We start from the raw sequence: 19584 nt of genomic DNA on the forward strand, positions 1-19584 counted from the left end.
TAAACTTTATATCCAAGTATATCGCATTGTCCAGAGTTTTGCCAGTGTGTTTCACTAATTCCCAATATATCAATTTTTAATCTTTTCATCTCTTTTACAATGTTATGAGTTTTGCCGCTCTCGTACATACTTCGTACATTCCAAGTTCCAATCCTTAGGTGTTGAGGACTTGCTTCCTTTTTTAGGGGAATCCTTTCGTAGGGATTTCGCTGGCTGACGACCAGGGAGGCCCTACTATTTGTTTGTGTGCATCCTCCCCTGCCGGGTCTTGGGATCCGATCACCATGATCAGTAATGTTTTTGTTATCGTAGTGTATTGCCATGATAACTATTCTAGGAAATTCTTATATATTTTCCATATTCCAGCATATTTCATATATAAAAGAAGTAATTATTCAGGGTACGACGTAATATTTTAAGAACCGCTTGAGTTGTAGCTTTTTGGGACACTCATTCAAATCAATACTGATTTTTATTGCCCACAATGTGGCCTTTGTTCAAAATAAAATGAATTGTTCCTTAATAATAAAAAAATAATCGTTACTAAGACTTTTCAAGATATTTTATTAGATATAGCCTTTAAAAATTGAATTTTAATTACTTTAGTTCCAATTATTTTAGTATCCTACTGTATAATACTCGCATAGTTAACTTAAGCGATATTAAAGAATACAACAGAACGTAAAAGTCTAACAAAATAGTGCCTGTGGAGTCTAAATTAAGATACGTATCGTTAAATTGTACACATCCATTCAAAAGACCGACCAAATTCTTAAAATAATGACATTTACTACAATAACCAGTGAAACTTCAGAGCGTTCCGCTAATTAGTAAACCAAGAACCAAAACCGTTCCTCGGTGTTTTTTAAGAAAGAAAAGAAATGGACAAAACCAATCGTGGTATACAGACTTGAAGGCAACGACGCGTCGTATGTAAGTCGCGTGGCGTCGTACAAGAAAAGAAGGGGATGTGTTAAAACGACGCAAGTAGGGCGTCAGGAGGTTCTTGGTTATTCAAGCCGCATATGCCGCCTCCTAGAGGCGCTGCCATCACCTATTAGCAATCATCAACACTTTTAGTTAAAGCTAAATCTGTGCCGTGTTGTGATGATCGGTTGGAACAGAGTTGAGGTGAAGTGAAAATTTATTAAATTTGATTAATGTGACTTTTTCGTTTTGATAATGACACCCCACTTGGGACTAACTAATAGCGATTTTAAAGTAAGTTGTGATAGTATCTCTATTTTTAGCGTAAAAGTTCTTTATTTCTTTTTTTTTGCATATCTGTTGATTGCGTTTAGATTAGAAAAAAATAAAGATAAAATACTACAAAATATATAACTTCAAAATAAAGGATTGTCGTGGGATACCCAAAACCCAACATAACTTGTGCATGTGTGAGTACTAACACGTTTTTAAAACATCTTCTGGTAAACAACATACATATTGTATGTTGTTTATATTATTATTATTTATAATTCAAATGGGATACATTTTTTGCAAATATTGACAAAAATAAAAAGTTAATATTTAAATTTTTTGTGTATTTTACAGAGAAGGGATTGAGACATTGATATTACCATAGATATTCACTTTCGAACTAATAAGTATTTTATCTTGATTAGGAATTAATAATTATTATTCTATAACTTCTGAGAGGAGACTCTCATTTCAATATGTTGCGTTTTTGTTTGGTTTATTGTTAGTCCGTATCTTTTCGCTTCTTCTTTAAATTTCTGGAAAACTTTTTCTAGATGTTTTTTCGTTCTCGCTGGTATCACCACATCACCCGCGTACGCTACGAATACGCGGTTTGTGCTCATATTAATTTTTCGTACGATTTGTTCTAATACTAAGTTAAATAAATTCATTGATAACGGGTCCCCTTGTTTTAAACCTCTATTCACTGTGAACTGCCTTAAAAAGCTTTTTTCCATTGTTGCCCTATTTCTCGTTTTCCTAAGCGTCATTCTCACTATAAATTTAGCTTTATACGATTTTATGATATTTCTAGTGTTCTCATTGCCTTCTTTCTATTAGGCCAGTAAATAAACGTGAAATCCGGCGATACCCTGTAATTTTCCGTGTCACCACCGAATTGCATGAACATTTGTATCAAGTTCTTCTTACTCACCACTTCACTTTAAGACTTTGCTGTTGATTGATTTTTATTTTTTAGTGGTGAAAATTACCCCTATTAGAAAAAATCGTATAATCGAAAATTAAAACAGGTAATTGATTAAAATTATCTTTTAATGAAGTAAATAAATATCAATTAACATCACACAACATAATTTGAGATTTTATCACAGTTTAACCCCTAAATCTTACCCCTTAGATTAGTTATAATGAAAACAATGTCATTGAATATGTTGTCTCTACTGATTTTTATGGAAATTTGGATTTAGGTTATACTTACCCTCTATTTCAAAATGTACTTATGTCGTTGGTTGCTTTTTATTTTTTATGAGTCAAAACGACCTCTATTAGAAAAAAAAATATATAATTGGTAATTCAAGCCATTTGGAGTTATTTATTTATATAGTGACAATAAAGTTAGATTGTTTCAATTTTTTGCCACATAATTTCTACTCTTATAAAAACCAGCCCTTGCAACAAAAATTCGAATAGTTGTAGTATTTTCATTGAAACTATAAATATAATAATTTTTTTAATCAAAATGTTATGAATTTATTTTATTTCAACTTAAAAACAACCCTTATTAGTTTGTAAGGATGGGTGAAAGTGTGTCTGTGCCTTAGTAGCACATTATGTGTCTCCTGAAATATGTGATTAGTTTTTTATTCATGACTCGGTTAGCTGTTAAGCTATAAAGTAGGGGTGGAAAAAACCTACCGGTTATAACCTAAAACCGATTTTTTTACTCTGCAAGAATCGCTTTTACAGGTTTTTTTTTTGTTCCGGTTTTTTCTTTTTAAAATAATAACTGGCGAAAAACCGGAGAACAGATCCTCAAGAAAATAAGTTTTGAGACAATGATGTTTGGGGTTCGACGCCTTCGGAAAATAATACTGGCGATGACGGGGATAATGGATAATGGGGAATCATACACTGCCGCCTGGACTATATCCCTTACAGACCCGTTATCGCCGGCTCTGGTTATCATATTTCATTATTCTTTTTCTAATTTTTGCAAGTACTTTTAGAGTATTTATAATAGTGCTAGTTTTGTCTCCTCGTTTATGGATTGGACAAATAAGAGCGCTATTCCATTGTTTCGATATTTTTTCTTTTTGCCAAACTGTTAATGTCAAGCGAAATATTTAATCTTTATCCGCTTTCCTTTTTAGAAAATTCTCAGCTGAGATACCACTTTCGCCTGCCCTTTTGTTATTTTTTAGATCGCTTTTATTTTTTTAACTTCATTTAAAGTTGGTTCCTCTCACCTCTCTTCTTTACCTTCTGGCGAATTCTTATTTTCCTTTAGTTTCTCTAGTTGGTCTGATCTTCGAAGAATTCCGCCCATCTGTTTAATTTTTCTGTTGTTTCTCCTAGAAGTAAACCTTCTTTGTTTCTGCAATACCTTGTATTATTTTTTTTAGTTTCTCGGGATTTCTTAATTTCTTGGTAAACATTTTTTACCTCTTTGTTTATGTAGGCCTCTTCTATTTTTTAATTGCTTTTCTATCTTATTTTTGATAATTCTCTTAACTTCTCTTCTTTTAGCCACATACTTTTTGATCGTATTTTAGGTATTTTGCCCTGTTTCTACTTGCCGAAGCATTTATACATTCTTCATCGAACCAGTCTTGACGTCTTTTTATGTACATTATTTCTATACACTTTTCCACTGCTTTCGACATAGCTCTCTGTATGGTATATTCTTCTTCTTCTATTTCCGGCTTAATTGGATTCTCTAGTCATTTACTTATTTCTTTCTCTAGTTGTTTAGTACCTGTTTCTCTTGAAGGCGCTCTAATTAGTAATTTAATTTGTCTCTAACAGATTTTGGAACTATTGGTTATTCTTGTTTTAATTTAGCTATTACTAGTGTATGGTCACTATTGGTATATGCCCCTCTGTAACTCTTACAATCGACTATTGCCCTCGACTATCCTGTTTGCTTTGTATTAGAACTTAATCTATCTGATTTTTTATTTTTTCATCTGGGAAAGTCCATGTTACCTTAAGAATATCTTTGTGATCAAAACTTGTCCTAGCTATTTTCATTTTGTTTTCTGTATTTAAACTTCGATCCTCTATATATTTTATATTTTCCGGATTTATGTCTCCAATGATTTTATTTTTATACCGTATTTCTGTATATCCCCATATTAAGGTTCCTAACTTTTCGTAAATACGTGCTCTCAACCACGAATATTCCTTTCGAACTGAGTCTCGTCTTGGTTCTATCCTACCCACGTTCTATTCTTCCCCGTTTGTCACATTATGATCAATCCTTGGGATATGCAATAGTTTATACATATGCTCTTCTTTAATTTTATCAACGATCTCCTCTGTCATCCATTACCTTGTTTCTCGCTTACTATATCTAATAACTTTATTTTTTCTGTTACTTTTTTCACGTTCATTTTTACATTTTTCCAATATTTTTCTATGGTTTGCTTCTCAGTTGGCAAGAAGTGTCATGTAAATAATTTTCCCTGAATATTGGTTTTACATGGTCTAAAAAAATAAAGGCTCACAATATATGACTGTCTTATTTTTTGCTGCCTTATGTAGGGGTCCAAGATCCTTGGCTTTACCTATACGAACCACCTTCTCTACTCAGCTGTCTTCTTCGGATACGTAACGAATTCTGCTTATTATTTACCAATATGATGCTGGGAATTTCTCTAGTACGTGACTTAAGCTCTCGTGTGGTGGATTTGATGGTACACCCTTTGTTAGGGGTAAATTTCTTCATCAGCTGAGCTGATTTAACATAATCTTTTTCAGACCAGTAGAGCGGTGGATTTGTTTATTTAAGCATACCTTTGAGCAAGATCCGAGCTCAAGTTCCTGGCTTAATTCTCGTGCTATAGATGTCGAGCTGCCTCCTGTTGTGACAGTCCATTTCTACTAGGGACGTGACATAAATGGCAATGAGAAGGTAGCTGCTGTCTCAAGCGTACCTTGTCATTAGTCATAAGCGTATCTTGTCATTAGTTTCATTATGCGGCGTCTCATTATGGTTGGAGCGTCTAATGCCAAGGCCATCACGCCTAGTTTATTTTCTTTAATAGGAGTGTAAATGTAGGCACCTGAGTACGAGCAATTTAACACATTCAATGTTATAGTGGTGCTACGTAGGTTGTCTGTATACCTTGGCAGTAGTTATGTTTTAAGACGAGCAATTTTACGTAGCACTGTGAATATCATCGAACTGCATCTGCAGCTCACTGAAAACTAGCCTGGTCTGACCAAGTGCATTATACCTTCTGTCTAGGTATACAATCAACTCGCTCGACACCATCTGTCGAATTCTGTCGTTTCCGACAGAACAGTGAGAATTAGGTCATCAGCGTAACTTAATACTAAGATCTTTCTGCCATCTGCAATCGACAGGCCACGACTATCTCCCTCGAGCTCTCATATCATCTCTTCGATAACCATATCGAATGAGTAGGGCTACTACGGGTCACTCTGTTTTACATCTGTCCTTATTCGGATGTTTTTGATCGATCTACTGTCGGCGGTGCCGCTCGTATGGCAGTTCAGATATGAGTCCATCACCTACAGCTTGACTATCGCATCTAACACGAATCGATTCGTATCACGTTCTATGAACCGTTGAGAAACCGTATTGTACACCGAGGCAAATACCTCTTCTCCTCTCTTTAATAACTGACTGGAGTGGTAGATTATTTATTAGGACGTCATTTGGCCAAATCCTTTATGGTTCTCGTGATAATCAGGCACCGCAATCCTCTTTTCTAGGACACGATGCAATACTCTTACCAGTAGATAAGAAATCGTTATAGGGCGCCACTGATCAACTTCTAAGGAATTGCCAACCTGTGGTATCAAAGTTGTTCTGCAGGACTCCAACACTTTTGGTGTGACACCGTACGGAGCTTGGTATTATAGGCTAGAATCAATTTACAAACGAATACCTTGGTACCTATTTTACAGTCTTCAAGGCTCCAAACATTTCCGCTTCTGTGATCATAAAGCTAATCAATAGCAGCTTCTTTGGAGCTGAGATTGGTTCTTCGACATCTGGTGATCTTGCATCGAAGATCGCCCGATATTCGGTATTCACCGTGGCAATATTAGGGTGCACATCCATACCTTAAAGAGACTTGCCACACCCAAAACATTGGAATTACACACGTGGACAACAGAAAAGGTGACTCTGTGCCTTGTGAGCCGGGATAATGGGCATGTGTGATACCATGCTCATTTAAATTTAGGTACAAATTATTTTTATTAAAAACCTTTTCACTAAAATTAAAAAAAAATTACTAAATATAGAGTTGCTGGTCATTATCTGGTTTTTGTTGTTTTTCTTTAACTTAAATCGCTTTTAAAATGATCAACTTATTTAGATGCTGAGATAACACATGATTTTGACGTTGGTCAGTGTCATGTTTGTTTTATTTTGATTTAAATTGCTTTTCTCTGTAAATTTACTAGCAAAAGCATTATCTTTATTAATGACGTTCATTTCTAATAACTTTAAAAGCAGGCTTTTTTGGAATTAAATGCGAAAAATTTTATTTTCGTGAAATCTCAAGACCACTAAATATATGTTAAAATACCTGCTTCTATAATTTTATTATAATATCTAATGTTCTCATTTCCTGCCTTTCCCAATATCTTTGTCGAACTATTTTTCGTCTGAAAGAACTTGTTGACCAACGAGCGACAGTAGGCCACTGCGCTCACTGACGCATCACCTTTGATAATGTCTGCCGCATTTGCACACGAAACGTCAGCAAGAGATAATTTTAGAACACATCTTATAAGATTTTTTATGTTTTATTAGATTAAATTTTAAATATCGCACAGTATACTAAAACACGGAATACTAGTTAACAAATATTTCTAGTTAATTATCTTTCTATATAAATTAGAACGTGATAAATTACTTCTTCAAATTATAATTATGTAAATATGATTAATGAACAATGCTAGGGTCTAAGAAGAACGCCTTTTTATATTTTTGCACCATGTTTAGGCAAATAACACAAAGTATAGGACTACAAGTATATTAATTAAATTGAATAAGGTTTTGGACCTTCATATATTTATTGATTTTCGTCCAATTTAATTCAATAAATATATGTTATTTGGGACGGTAAGCAATTTTATTAAAGAATAATAAAATCTAGAAAACCTTAAAAAATAAAAAGTTTGTAGATAAAAAAAATAATATGTTAGTGTACAATACTGATGGTCTATTCGGCATTCTGTCAATGCTTTTAACATTTTTTGCTGGATTATAGTATTAATTGCTTTTTTATAGTCGACAAATATCAATGCAAATGCTTTGTTATATTCTGCAGACTTCTCTATATACAGGTTCATTATGACCAGTATGTGGTCGTTAGTGTTGTATCCCGATCTAAATTCAGCTTCTTGTCTGGGTTAATAAAAGTCAATCTTAGTCCTCAGTCTTTTTTTTGATAATTCTGTGTATTTGAGTTGTCTGATAATGTTAGATTGGGTGAATTATTTTCAATGTTAGACAATACAATTTTAACACTATAGGATAGACTAGGGAGACTAGGGAGACAAAAAATTAATTTTATTTTTTATAGTGAAATCAATATCTGAAATATCTTCGCTGCTTTCTCCTTACCCGTTTCGTTCCTCTTCATCACTCGAAGAAGATTCTGGTGGACTTGCAAGTTTTTGTAAAGATTTCTGTTTGTTTAAAAAATATTTACATGCTTTAAATGGAACAACCGTTTTTATCTTTCGAGCATTTGTTTTAGCCTCTATAGCGTCTTTTTCTGGCGTATCGGTAAAAATCCTTGAAGAACCTCGTTTTCGATTTGTAATACACTTTCGTGGACCTGCTCGATTGAAAGGGTAAATGCTGGTCGCCGAAAAATTGGATGCAATAGTCTTGGTTGTGAAAGCTAATTCGAACGCTTGACTAGCTAAAGTAGCAATTTTATAAATGGTCAACTTTTGACCTGGATTTGAAACCCTCCATAAGCACACTGAGAATTATAATAATTTTTAAAGGGAAAGTAAACGAATACATCCAAGGGCTGCATTGTGTTGGAAACTTTTGCTTTCTTTGAGGACTTAACGGAAATATGGCTCTCGTGGTTATCTATTAGCAGCAATACTTTGTTTTTCATTGAACAACCAGTATGTTTTATGAAGTGGTCCAGGAAAACAAGAAAGTTTTCGGAAGACATCCATCCACAGGGATGAGCAACACCAGTACTTCCTGGAAAACCACCACTTAACATATAGCCCTTAAAATTTACTCTTGGAAAGATGAAAAATGGTGGAATAAATCTCCCTCTACTTAGTACTAATACTACAACAGGCAGTTACTAATGTGCCTCATATAGCAGACGTGACGTTTCCAACTTGTTTAATACCCCTCGCTGCCAGAACTTTAGGTGGTTTATGTACCGTTGTAAGGCCCTGTCTTATCAATATTTCAGATCTGATGATGTTCAAACTTTTCGCGGTTTAGTACCGATTCTAAATTATTCGAAACCTGGTAACATTTGTGCGTTTGAAACTCGCACATCTTGACAAACTGGTTGACTCTGGATAACTCAGAGTGGCGATGTCTAAAGCCGCGATACCAATCATAGCCAGCAATGGATTTAATATCCCATGTTTTAGGATATTTTTTATGGTTGCCCTTCGCAAATTGAAACACAAGTTGACATGCACATAAAATTGTTAAACCATGGTGCATTTGCGAAGCACGGACTAGGTAATCCGATAAAAGCAGTTTATCCGATATAACGCAGTTTTAAAATTAGGTAAATAGGTAATGTTGTCGTCAGGGGCATGTAACTTTGTTACATGCTTTTGTTTGCTGTTTGTTTGCTGTTTGTTTTTGCACATATGTGTTAAGCGTTTGCTTATCGATATCATATTTCCTTGCAGTTGCGCGTAATTTTGTTCCCACAAGAACTTGCTCCACTGCGGTTTTCATAACGTCAGGGGTAGGAAATACTTCTGTATTCCAGGACACTCAGAAAAAATAATTCCAGTATTGCAAAGATTGCCCTAGAGTGGAATCCTCAAGGAAGAAGAAAAAGAGGTCGCCCAGTATAAACTTGGAGAAGATCCATCATGGACGAGATAAGAGGTCATGGCAAATCTGGTCAAGGCGAAGGCATTAGCGCAAAATAGAACCCGATGGCGCGTTTTCACTGAAGCTCTGCTCCAGTTAGGAGTTCAAGAACCTACCTATATATATATATATATATATATATATATATATATATATATATATATAAGCCTCCAATAATCCTTATTATACCAATGACAAACTCATTCATTAGACCACCAATCTCATGGCAGTAGACAAAATCCACTTGTTGTGTAAAAAAAGCAAACTGTTGATTTCTGTACCTGTATTTATAAATGGAGGTACCAGGCGACAACAAATTCTTTTCTTTTAATCTTGAGAGCAATTCTGGTTTTTCCTTTGGTAAACCCAAATCTCTTACTAAGTCATCTAACTCAGTTTGTGTAAACAACTGTGGTTGTAAATTTTCTGAAGGACACTGAAATTCACTATCACTTCCTGGACCACTTTTATCAGATTCTGATTCACTAGTATTTAAAATGTCATCAATACGTAGAGAAGGCTCAGGGACTGCCAGTTCAGGTCCATGCTCTACCTGACGGATACAGATGGGATCGACAGAAACATCGACAGTACAAAAATAATAATCATTTGAATATTTTTTTGCTCTTTTTATGTCATAGGCACTGCAAATTTAAAAGCTTTTTTCTTTTTTCGACCACTTCCTTAAATCCTCAACACAAACATAACATACATTGTAAGGAGCCCAACCTTTGTCTTGGTCACCAATTTTCACACCAAAATATGCAAAATACATCTTTTTTTCAGTCAGTAATGTTTCTCTGATATTTTTTAATAACAAAATCACGACATATGTAACAAAATGTATTTGTACAGTTTTTACAACTGCGACTAGCCATACTTAAAAGCGTATGAGTCAAACACTGAAAAGTTGGGTTATGTTTATTAGAATAAAGGAATTATACAGCTTTTAATGAAAAGGAAGAAGAACAAAGAGTGTTGTACAATTCATTAACAGTGCTACCAACCAAGTAACATTAGATTTCTTTGCTCGTTAAACAAAATAAAATGTAATTGTGCAATTTTAAAGGCTAAATTGTAAAAATACGTTAGATAAAGGTAATTTTATCAAAAAAGTTTTTTCATCGTTGGTCTGTGTTATGGTGTTTAATTCAGACCCCATTTTTTTCAGTGTGTGACATCAGAGCATAATTTTTTTTGAGATTACCTTGATTATAACAAAATGGACGTATCTGTGCAAGTACCGCGGTACTTCAGAAATATTATTTTTCTTTTAAAACCTGGATTTTGTCTTTCAAACTCATCTTTTAAAAAACCCTATTACAATAAACTAAATTACTTATCAAGAATAGTTTAAATAAGAAAAAATACAGTTTCCATCTTTTCTGTTAATATAATGAATGAAACTATGAAATTCATTAGTGCCGTTACAAAGAACACATGCAATATTTATAGAGCATAACCACTAAAATTATCTTACTTACTTTATAGACTAAGTATTTCTATCTTGTTACAATTTTTTACACAAATTAGATGAATGTATCTAATTTAATTTAAAGGCAATTAATCAAGATTGTGTAAATGTTACGCTAAAAAATAATTTACTTGATATTGTTAGGATAATAGTTAAAGTTTTACTCAAACTCTGGCCAATAAAACATTACTTTATAGAGAACCCTTAATCTCCAAGGGAAGTATTCTCCTATTTTGCTTTCTCCTTTCGGTGATTCAAAAAGGAGTCCACTAACCAATAAATATTCTTTATATATATATATATATATATATATATATATATATATATATATATATATATATATAAGAATAAGAAAAAAGAAGTACTTGTGACTCGTTTGGAACAAATATATAACTGTTTTGGATGGGTTGGAGTCAATAATAGGGCTATTGGTTAACTATTTTTTTTATTCTCGAGCTTTCAATTGTGTTTACAATTATTATCAAGAGCTAAAAAAGACAAAATACTTACAAGGTTGAACTAAAAAGAATAATAAGTTAACAAAAAAATTGTTTTTTCTTTTTAGTTCAACCTTGTAAGTATTTTGTCTTTTTTAGCTCTTGATAATAATTGTAAACACAATTGAAAGCTCGAGAATAAAAAAATAGTTAACCAATAGCCCTATTATTGACTCCAACCCATCCAAAACAGTTATATATATATATATATATATATATATATATATATATATATATATATATATATCTTCTTCTTAGAGTGCCATATCCCTACGGAACGTCGGCGACTACCATGCTTATAATATTGTTATACTGATCTCGGTCTTGCGCTAAGTGTAGCAATTGGTCCGCTGTCAAACCTGTCCACTGCCGCAAATTCCTCAACCAAGAGAGTTTCTTCCGTCCTATCCATTTCTTTCCTTCGATTTTACCGTTGAGAATTAGCCGAAGGAACTCATATCTTGGTCCTCTGATTATATGTCCAAGATATTCTAGTTTACGCCTCTTAATAATATTTAATAGAGTTCGTTGATGTCCCATTCTTCGAAGAACTTCTTCGTTTCTGGTTCTGCTAGTCCATGGAATTTTTAGTATCCTTCGATACAACCACATCTCAAACGCCTCGATTTTATTCATGATATCGGCGTTTAAAGTCCAAGTTTCACATCTATACAAAAGTACAGGCCACACGTAAAATCTTGTAAACTTTTTACGGATTTTCAAATTTAATGAGTTATTGGATAATAGAGGCTTGAATTTTTGAAATGAGTTTCTTGCCTGTTCAATTCTACATCGAATTTTGAAGGATGGATCCAGATTTTGGGTAATCCAACATCCAAGGTATTTGAATCTCTGAACTCTCTGCAGCGGTTGTTGGTTTAATATCAGTTGGGTTGCGCCGATATCCACTTTACTGGTCACCATGTATTTAGTTTTATCGATATTTATCGACAGTCCCCAATTTGTGCATTCCATGTCAACTCTATTGATTAGCTCCTGCAGATCGTCGATGTTTTCAGCTAGAATCACAGTATCGTCGGCGTACCGTATATTGTTAATTATTTCTCCTCCTATAATAATTCCTTTTTGATCTTTTAAAGCTTCCCTAAATAGATTCTTAGAATACACGTTAAAGAGGGTGGGAGACAGTACACAGCCCTGTCTTACGCCTCGTTCAATACTGATTGGCTTTGATTCTCTGTTGTTGGTATTAATAATGGCTGTTTGGTTCCAGTAAAGTTTGGCAATAAGTTTGATGTCTTTCTCATCTAGTTGGATGCTCTGCAAGGCGGTAATTAGTCTGGTATGCTGAACGCGATCAAATGCCTTTTCAAAATCAATGAAGCACATATATACGGGTTTTCTTACCTCCCAACATCGTTGAAGGAGTGTTTGCATAGAAAATAGTGCTTCTCTAGTTCCAAGGCATCTCCGGAACCCGAACTGCTCTTGACTAATTATTTCTTCGCACTTGTTGTTAATTCGATTTAGAAGAATATGCAACAGTATTTTAACGGCATGGCTCATTAAACTAATGAGTCTACAATCGCTACATTTCTTAACGTTTGGTTTCTTAGGTAGAGGAATAAAGATCGATTTTAACCAGTCCGATGGAATTTCACTGGTATCATATATTTGATTGAAAAGTACAGTGTGTTCTTTTATATTGTCATTTGAGAGTAATTTTAGCCATTCGCTGTATATTTGATCTGGTCCACTGGCTTTGTTGTTTTTGGCTTGGTGTATGGCTTTTTCCACTTCAGCTTTTAAGATTGATGTTCCTGTATTTGCACTTAAGTTAGGTAGTGATCCTCGATCATCCTTAAATAATGCTTTAATGTAGTTTTCCCATTCCTTCATTACTTCGTCTTCTAGAGATAGTGCATGACCTTCATTATTCGTTAATGTTATGGGTGTATTTCTTTTGTGTACTGTAACTTCTTTTATTTTCTTATGTGTGTTAAATTCGTCATGTTTTCGTTGCAATTCTTCTAGTTCCTCACATTTTGCTCGCATCCATAACTCTTTGGCTTCCCTGATTTTTCTTCGAATCAGATTATGCTTTCTTTTATACTCTGAGTTATTTCTATTTTTAAGCTGTCTTCTTTCGTCCATCATTTCGATTATTTCATCTTTCATCTACGCTTGCTTTTTATAATGGGCGACAGTTCCACTTTGCGTTGCTGTATCGATGATACCAGTCTTTATGTTATCCCATCTTTCTTCGACTGTTGGTACATTGTATACTTGTGTGATGTTGTCTCGAATTTTTTCGTTCATTGTCTGCTCAAAGTGATGTTTAAATTCTTCTTCTTTTAGTTTTTGTCTATCGTATTTCTTTGTAATGGAAGGCTTTTTGATTGTCTTTAATTTTAGGTTGATTCTAGATGCCAGTAAATTGTGATCGGTGGCTGCGTCGGCACTTGGATATGTCTTAGTACATTTACATGAGTTTCGAAATCTATTGTTAATCATGATATAATCTATTTGGTTACGCATTACACTACCATGGCCATCTCTCGGTGATATCCATGTATAGAGACGTCTTTTTGGTTGTTTAAAACATGTGTTGGTGATAACAAAGTTTTCCTCTTGGCAGCACTCCACCAATCTATCACCTCTATATAATATAAATATATATATATATATATATATATATATATATATATACATATAATACTTCCAGGTATTTACTTAAATAAGTATTTATTATTAGGACACAACGCTCGTTGTGTCACATTAAGACACAACACACAACGATATGAGTCACAACGCTCTAATTGCGGCCTTGGTGTAACAGTAATTCTAGAAGTCGAATTAACCACCTTGTCAGCAAAGTTCTCTAAATCTTTATCTGTATTTTTCTGGAATCTCGTGTTAAAGTGCTGATTCGGTATGCACACCTTCGCTAGAGCTCTAAGAACAGATGTACGTGAGTATAAACTCTCCTTTGAATAGACAGTAAGTAGATAGTGTGTTTGTAAGCGATATCCATATCTTGTTTGGCGTAGGTTTCTTGTATATCCTTTTGATAATTTTCGCAGTTTTTCAAAATTAAATTTACGTTGCACTTTCTTTTTCCGTTTATGCTTTTTAATTATTGCTTCTCTCATATATGCAAACAATAATAATAGGATAAGTCAATTTTATGACGAATTTAATAAGAGTAAAATAATTTGCCGATTGCCATATTTGTTTACTAGTCGATGAAATTTTTATTTTATTTTGATTGGCGACATCTTTGTTTTGTTTAATCTTGTTTGTTAGATTAACATCAGTAAAAGGAAGAGAGATTATTCAAGGTGGGGGTTTAAATTGTAGAAATCTCATGCGTGTTTGGAAGCTAAAAATTGAATTTGGATAAGTAGGTTTTCACTCTAAAGTTAAATGGGTAAATAATTTTTTTTGTGAAAAGTACTTGTTAATCGATAAGAAAACAGATTTTAAAGTAACAGTTAAATTTTCTTAGTTTATAATCTTTATTATTTTTTAAACATGTATTTTTTTAACCTATCCTCTAAATTCGACATGAATATATCAAAATCTCGTTAAACGTTCTCGATTTATCCGTGTAGTACAGAAAAATTGGCTAAACCTACAAATTACTCATGTCATGATCATTGGTATACTGAATCATAATTTTGGCCGGTACTGATAACAGTAACAAAATCAATAGATTTGTAGGCTGTACTAGAAAGTATATTAGTCAAAGAAATCCTCCTTTTTTGTAGGTACCTAATTAAAACAATTAGGTATAATACAGCACAGTGGGTGGATCAATTTATGGTACCGCCTAAATATATATATATATATATATATATATATATATATATATATATACACATCAGAAAAGTCTGGAGATATTTTTATAACATAATAAAATTAATAAAAATAAATTCATGTGGTAGTTTGCTGCTGCTGTTTTTCAAAACTTCCACCTCACGCATGATAATGCATGACAAACTGTGATATGTGGCTTTTTAGAAGAATTTTGAAAATACCATGGACCGATCATATTACGAATAAAATGGTGTTGCACAGAATGGGAAGAGACAGAGAACTTTTCACCACCATTAAAAGAAGAAAGACAGCATATTTAGGGCACATACTTAGAAATCAAAAGTACGAGTTGTTGTAGCTGACTATGAAGGGTAAAATCGAAGGAAAAGGTGGTCTTGGTAGACGACAAATATCCTGACTGAAAAACATTCTAGATTAGACCGGGTTTAAACACACATATGTTTTTAAGAAAATCAGAAGATAGAGAAGAATTTGTAATAGTTATAGTCAACTTTCATTAGTGGAGTCGGCACTAGAAGAAGAAGGGGATGGGTAACATATAAATACCGTTTCGTCTCCGAGAAAGTCTGATAGAAAAATGGGCAAATATATCTTAACAGGATCTTGACAATCTCATTTTGTCTAGGATCAGCAGATGTAGAGCCGTAATAAACCAGGGTGGATGCCATACTTTGTATTCATTTTTTTTATTACTACCATATTTTGTGATAATATAATTTTTTTTTAATTGTGCCTTCTATAGTTGGTATAGCTATATGCTTGGCACAACCCTATAGTTACACTCCATATGTCCATATAGGCTTTATTATGCACGTATGAACAAGAAGTTTATTATTTGTAGATAGCTGCGATTTTCGGCCAATTAGCCAATTTACTTGACGTATTTTCAAGTTGATATGGGTTTTTTGCCAATATGTGTGCTTTCCAAGTGAGCTTTTGGTCAAGCGTCATTCCCAGGTATTTGACTTCTGTTTTTACTGGTAGTAACATATCGTTTAGTGTGATTCTCTTTGATTAGACTTGGTGTGGTTAACTTTGATTTTCCATCTATTCATCCAGTTGTAGTAGATTCAGGTGCATTTGAAGTTTTCCTAATGCTACTTGAGGGTCATCATCGATGGATATTTTGGCGGTGTCATCTGCGAACATGGCTACTATATTAGTATTTGTTAATGGGATATCAGCAGTAAACATGAGCTGCAGTAGAGAACCAAGGACACTTCCTTGATGGACACCGGATTTTATGGGATAGTAATGAGAGGTTTCTGTAAGGAATCTGACTTGAAAGTGACGTTCTCTAAGGTAAGATTTTAATAGTAGATAGTGAGCTGTGGGAAAGGATGACTTAAGTTTATATAGGAGGCCGTCATGCTAAACACCGTCGAAGGCCTATTCTACTTCCAGAAAGGCAGCGGTGCATATTTTCTTTTCTTCGAGGCATACATTAATCTTTTTAACAATCCTATGACACTGTTATCGATGTCTTCTGAGTTTCTTTGAAGCAGTAGCCTTTCTAAGATTTTTGACATTATTGGAAGTAAGCTGATTGGTCTATATGAGGTGGTAATATTTAGTGGTTTATTTCGTTTACTAATCATAATTATTTCTGCGAACTTTCAATTAATCTGGTAGTAGGCTAATCTTATGATACTATTATATATCGTGGTCAGTAGAACAATTGCTTTCATCGGTATTTTTTTTAATATTAGCCCGGTGATTATGTCGAAGCCTGGTGCTTTGTAGTTATTGCATTTAAAAATTTGTTCTTTTACATTATTATCGGTATCGGTAGCATCATTGGGCAGGGAGTATCTAAAAAGTTTTTGACTTGTTCTTCGTTGTTACTGCTGTTAACTTCAGGTGCACCAAAAACGTGTGAGAGATATTTCGGAAATATTGATGCCTTTTCTTGTTCAGTTTTTTCCCAGCTTCCATGGGCTTTCCTTAAAGGTGGTATGTGCTTTGTATGCCTCTTAAATGGTTTTGTTGTTTCCCAGATGCCGTGGTCTTCTTTTGAAGGGTGTTTGATGAATAATTCAAATGTGTCATTCCTTGCTTCTTGTAGAACAGTTTTAAATTGCTGTGTTAATCTATTATATTAATTTTTATCTGTAGGATTGCGACTTCTCTGCAATTTTTGTGCAACAAGACGTTTTATGTATACGGGTATGTTGGTGTCACTCTGTTCTTTGTCGTTCTGAGGGGTGTAGATTTTTCAGCAGCTGCGTGTGTAGTTTGAGAAGAAGCACGGCATTCTCGATATCTTTTGGTTGCTTTAATCTAATAATTAATTTTATATTTTCATTTATGTAAGACTCGAATACATTCCAGTTGGTCTTTGCTGTTGTTAACTTAGAGACATTTGGACGTTTTATAATGTGCGTGGATAGTGTAACAATTATGGGGGTATGGTAACTGGACAGATCTCAGGATCTCAGGAAGCTTGTACATCAAAATAATTTAAGACCATGCTATGAAGGATAAAGACATCGACCAGATCTGGATTTTTATTTGGATCTAATGGTCAGTAGGTGGATTGCCCTGTAGATGATATTATATATATATATATATATATATATATATATATATATATATATATATATATATATATATAGACTATATAATATCTTCTATTTATCCACTTTCCCTGTGTTCTCTCTATTATACAAAGGTAAATTAGTTTTAAGTCTTATTATGTTATAAATTAATATTATTCAAAATAAAATTCATTGCTACCATTACTATTAGCAGAAGCTCACGCATTATTTCTGGAGCATAACCAGAAAGATTATTATCAATACGACGTCGTCGACGTTTTGTTTTTTTTACTACTTATTTAAGTGTTAATACAATTAATTACTTTTGCATACGTTAAGTGAATGTCTATATTTTTATTAAATTATATTTAATCAAGATGAAATCTCTCTTGGTGAGAGTGAAATCATAATTGTGAATATGTAAACACTTTGTTAATAATTTTAACAACATTCAAAAAGTTTATAATTAAGTCAGTAAAACATCAAATTGTAAATGAAACTGAAAGGAAATTAAATGTAAAACAAAAGAAACAATCGTTGTGAAACTAATGTGCAACGATGCCTTGTCTTAAAGGTCGTTAAGTTTTATTGCTGCAATTATTTACAATATTTTCTTGTTTAATGTGTCTAAGAAACTAACTTATTTTGTGATAAATTGTCGATATTAATTATAAATTGTTTTGTTTGGAACATTTAGCATATATTTTTTACAGCATATTTTAGCATATTTTGAAGTATCGTCACCTCTGTCTTGTGATCTTATCAAGTTCTGGACCAGAAGAACACCAGGACGTTCTTTGAGTTTTCTATCGATCTCTTTAACTGTAATTACGATCTCTTTCTTTACGACCTTGATCTTAAGATGCTATGACCTCATAGTGATATTAGCCAGATACAAATTGGTGCTTTTCATTGCTTTTAAGACTTTAAGTAGACTTTTTCAGGTATATCTATATTAGTCCTTAATGCAACACCTGACCTTTCTGCACTTTTAGACCTGTCTGTTTACCAGGTATAACCCTGGAGTCCGGTTCGAGTGTTTCCACTACCCTATCGCTCTCGTAGACAAGTGGAACAAAAAAGGTGCTTGAGGCCTCTACCTGAGTACCATTAGGTCATAAATCTCATCCATTCGGTATCTTTAATTTCATTTATGATGTAATTATGTCCGGATTTAACCAGTACGTTGCTCAGGTTTTCTTGTAGTCTGTAATATCCCATTCTCGTCTCCCTCCTTATAATTATGCGTTAAAAGAGGGATGTCTAGTAAGTGTGCCACTATAGCCGCTGTGATTTTAAGGCAAGCGCCTTAGCACCTTGCTTAGTTTGAGGATGACACTTTTTGCTGCACCTTAGGCCTCCATATCGATATTGAATTCGCTGTTGAATTCTATTTTTGACTGTACCATTAACTTTACGTTGGACTAAGATAACTAGGTAATCCGCATAACCCAGAACATTTTTTGACAATTATTTGCCATTCGTGACAAGATTCCACAAGATATTAGACAAAACTCTCGCATGCGCCTCTGGCTACTCGTGTTAACTCTGTATCCCCCAGTAAGGTTTCATATATGACATGACACCTCAGCATGTTGCTTCGTAGGAGGTGTTGTCGAATGTTCTTTCTATGCCGAGAAATGTATTCAATATCACCTTTTGACTTTCAAGATACTTCACGCTTTATAGGATATGGTGACGTGCGTTTCCGTAGAAAGTCCTGCACGATACACATTCTGTCCCTGATGTATTAGACTTTGAACCAATGTGCCATCTTTAATATGCCCATGGAGCAGTTTTTTTTATAGTCTTCAGTACGAATGACTTCTGACTTATCGGTCTCAGATACTTAGCTTTTTCCTGCCCGGTTTTGCAAAGTTTGGGTATATAAACCACACTCCATGGTTTTGGTATGTACCCCAATATAACATGTCTGGTTTTAAACTCCGCATTTTTTCATAAATGTGTCTGGCTACCATTAACGTAGTAATTGCTCTCCTTGTAAAGTTACATTGGTTTGTTTCCTACGTATAC

The 19584-nt window shown here is 33.9% G+C and overlaps 1 protein-coding gene across 1 annotated transcript in view; it reads left to right on the top strand.

The window, feature by feature from the left end:
- The first annotated feature begins 1071 nt into the window (after positions 1-1071).
- Positions 1072-19584, top strand: part of stum (mechanosensory transduction mediator stumble) — a 189509-nt gene continuing 170996 nt past the window's right edge. The window contains exon 1 of the mRNA XM_072540973.1: positions 1072-1221. The gene's annotated coding sequence lies outside the window, so the exon portion shown is untranslated. The remainder of the gene's footprint in view (positions 1222-19584) is intronic.

The sequence above is a fragment of the Diabrotica undecimpunctata genome, chromosome 8 (genome assembly GCF_040954645.1).
Source record: "Diabrotica undecimpunctata isolate CICGRU chromosome 8, icDiaUnde3, whole genome shotgun sequence".
Taxonomy (NCBI): domain Eukaryota; kingdom Metazoa; phylum Arthropoda; class Insecta; order Coleoptera; family Chrysomelidae; genus Diabrotica; species Diabrotica undecimpunctata.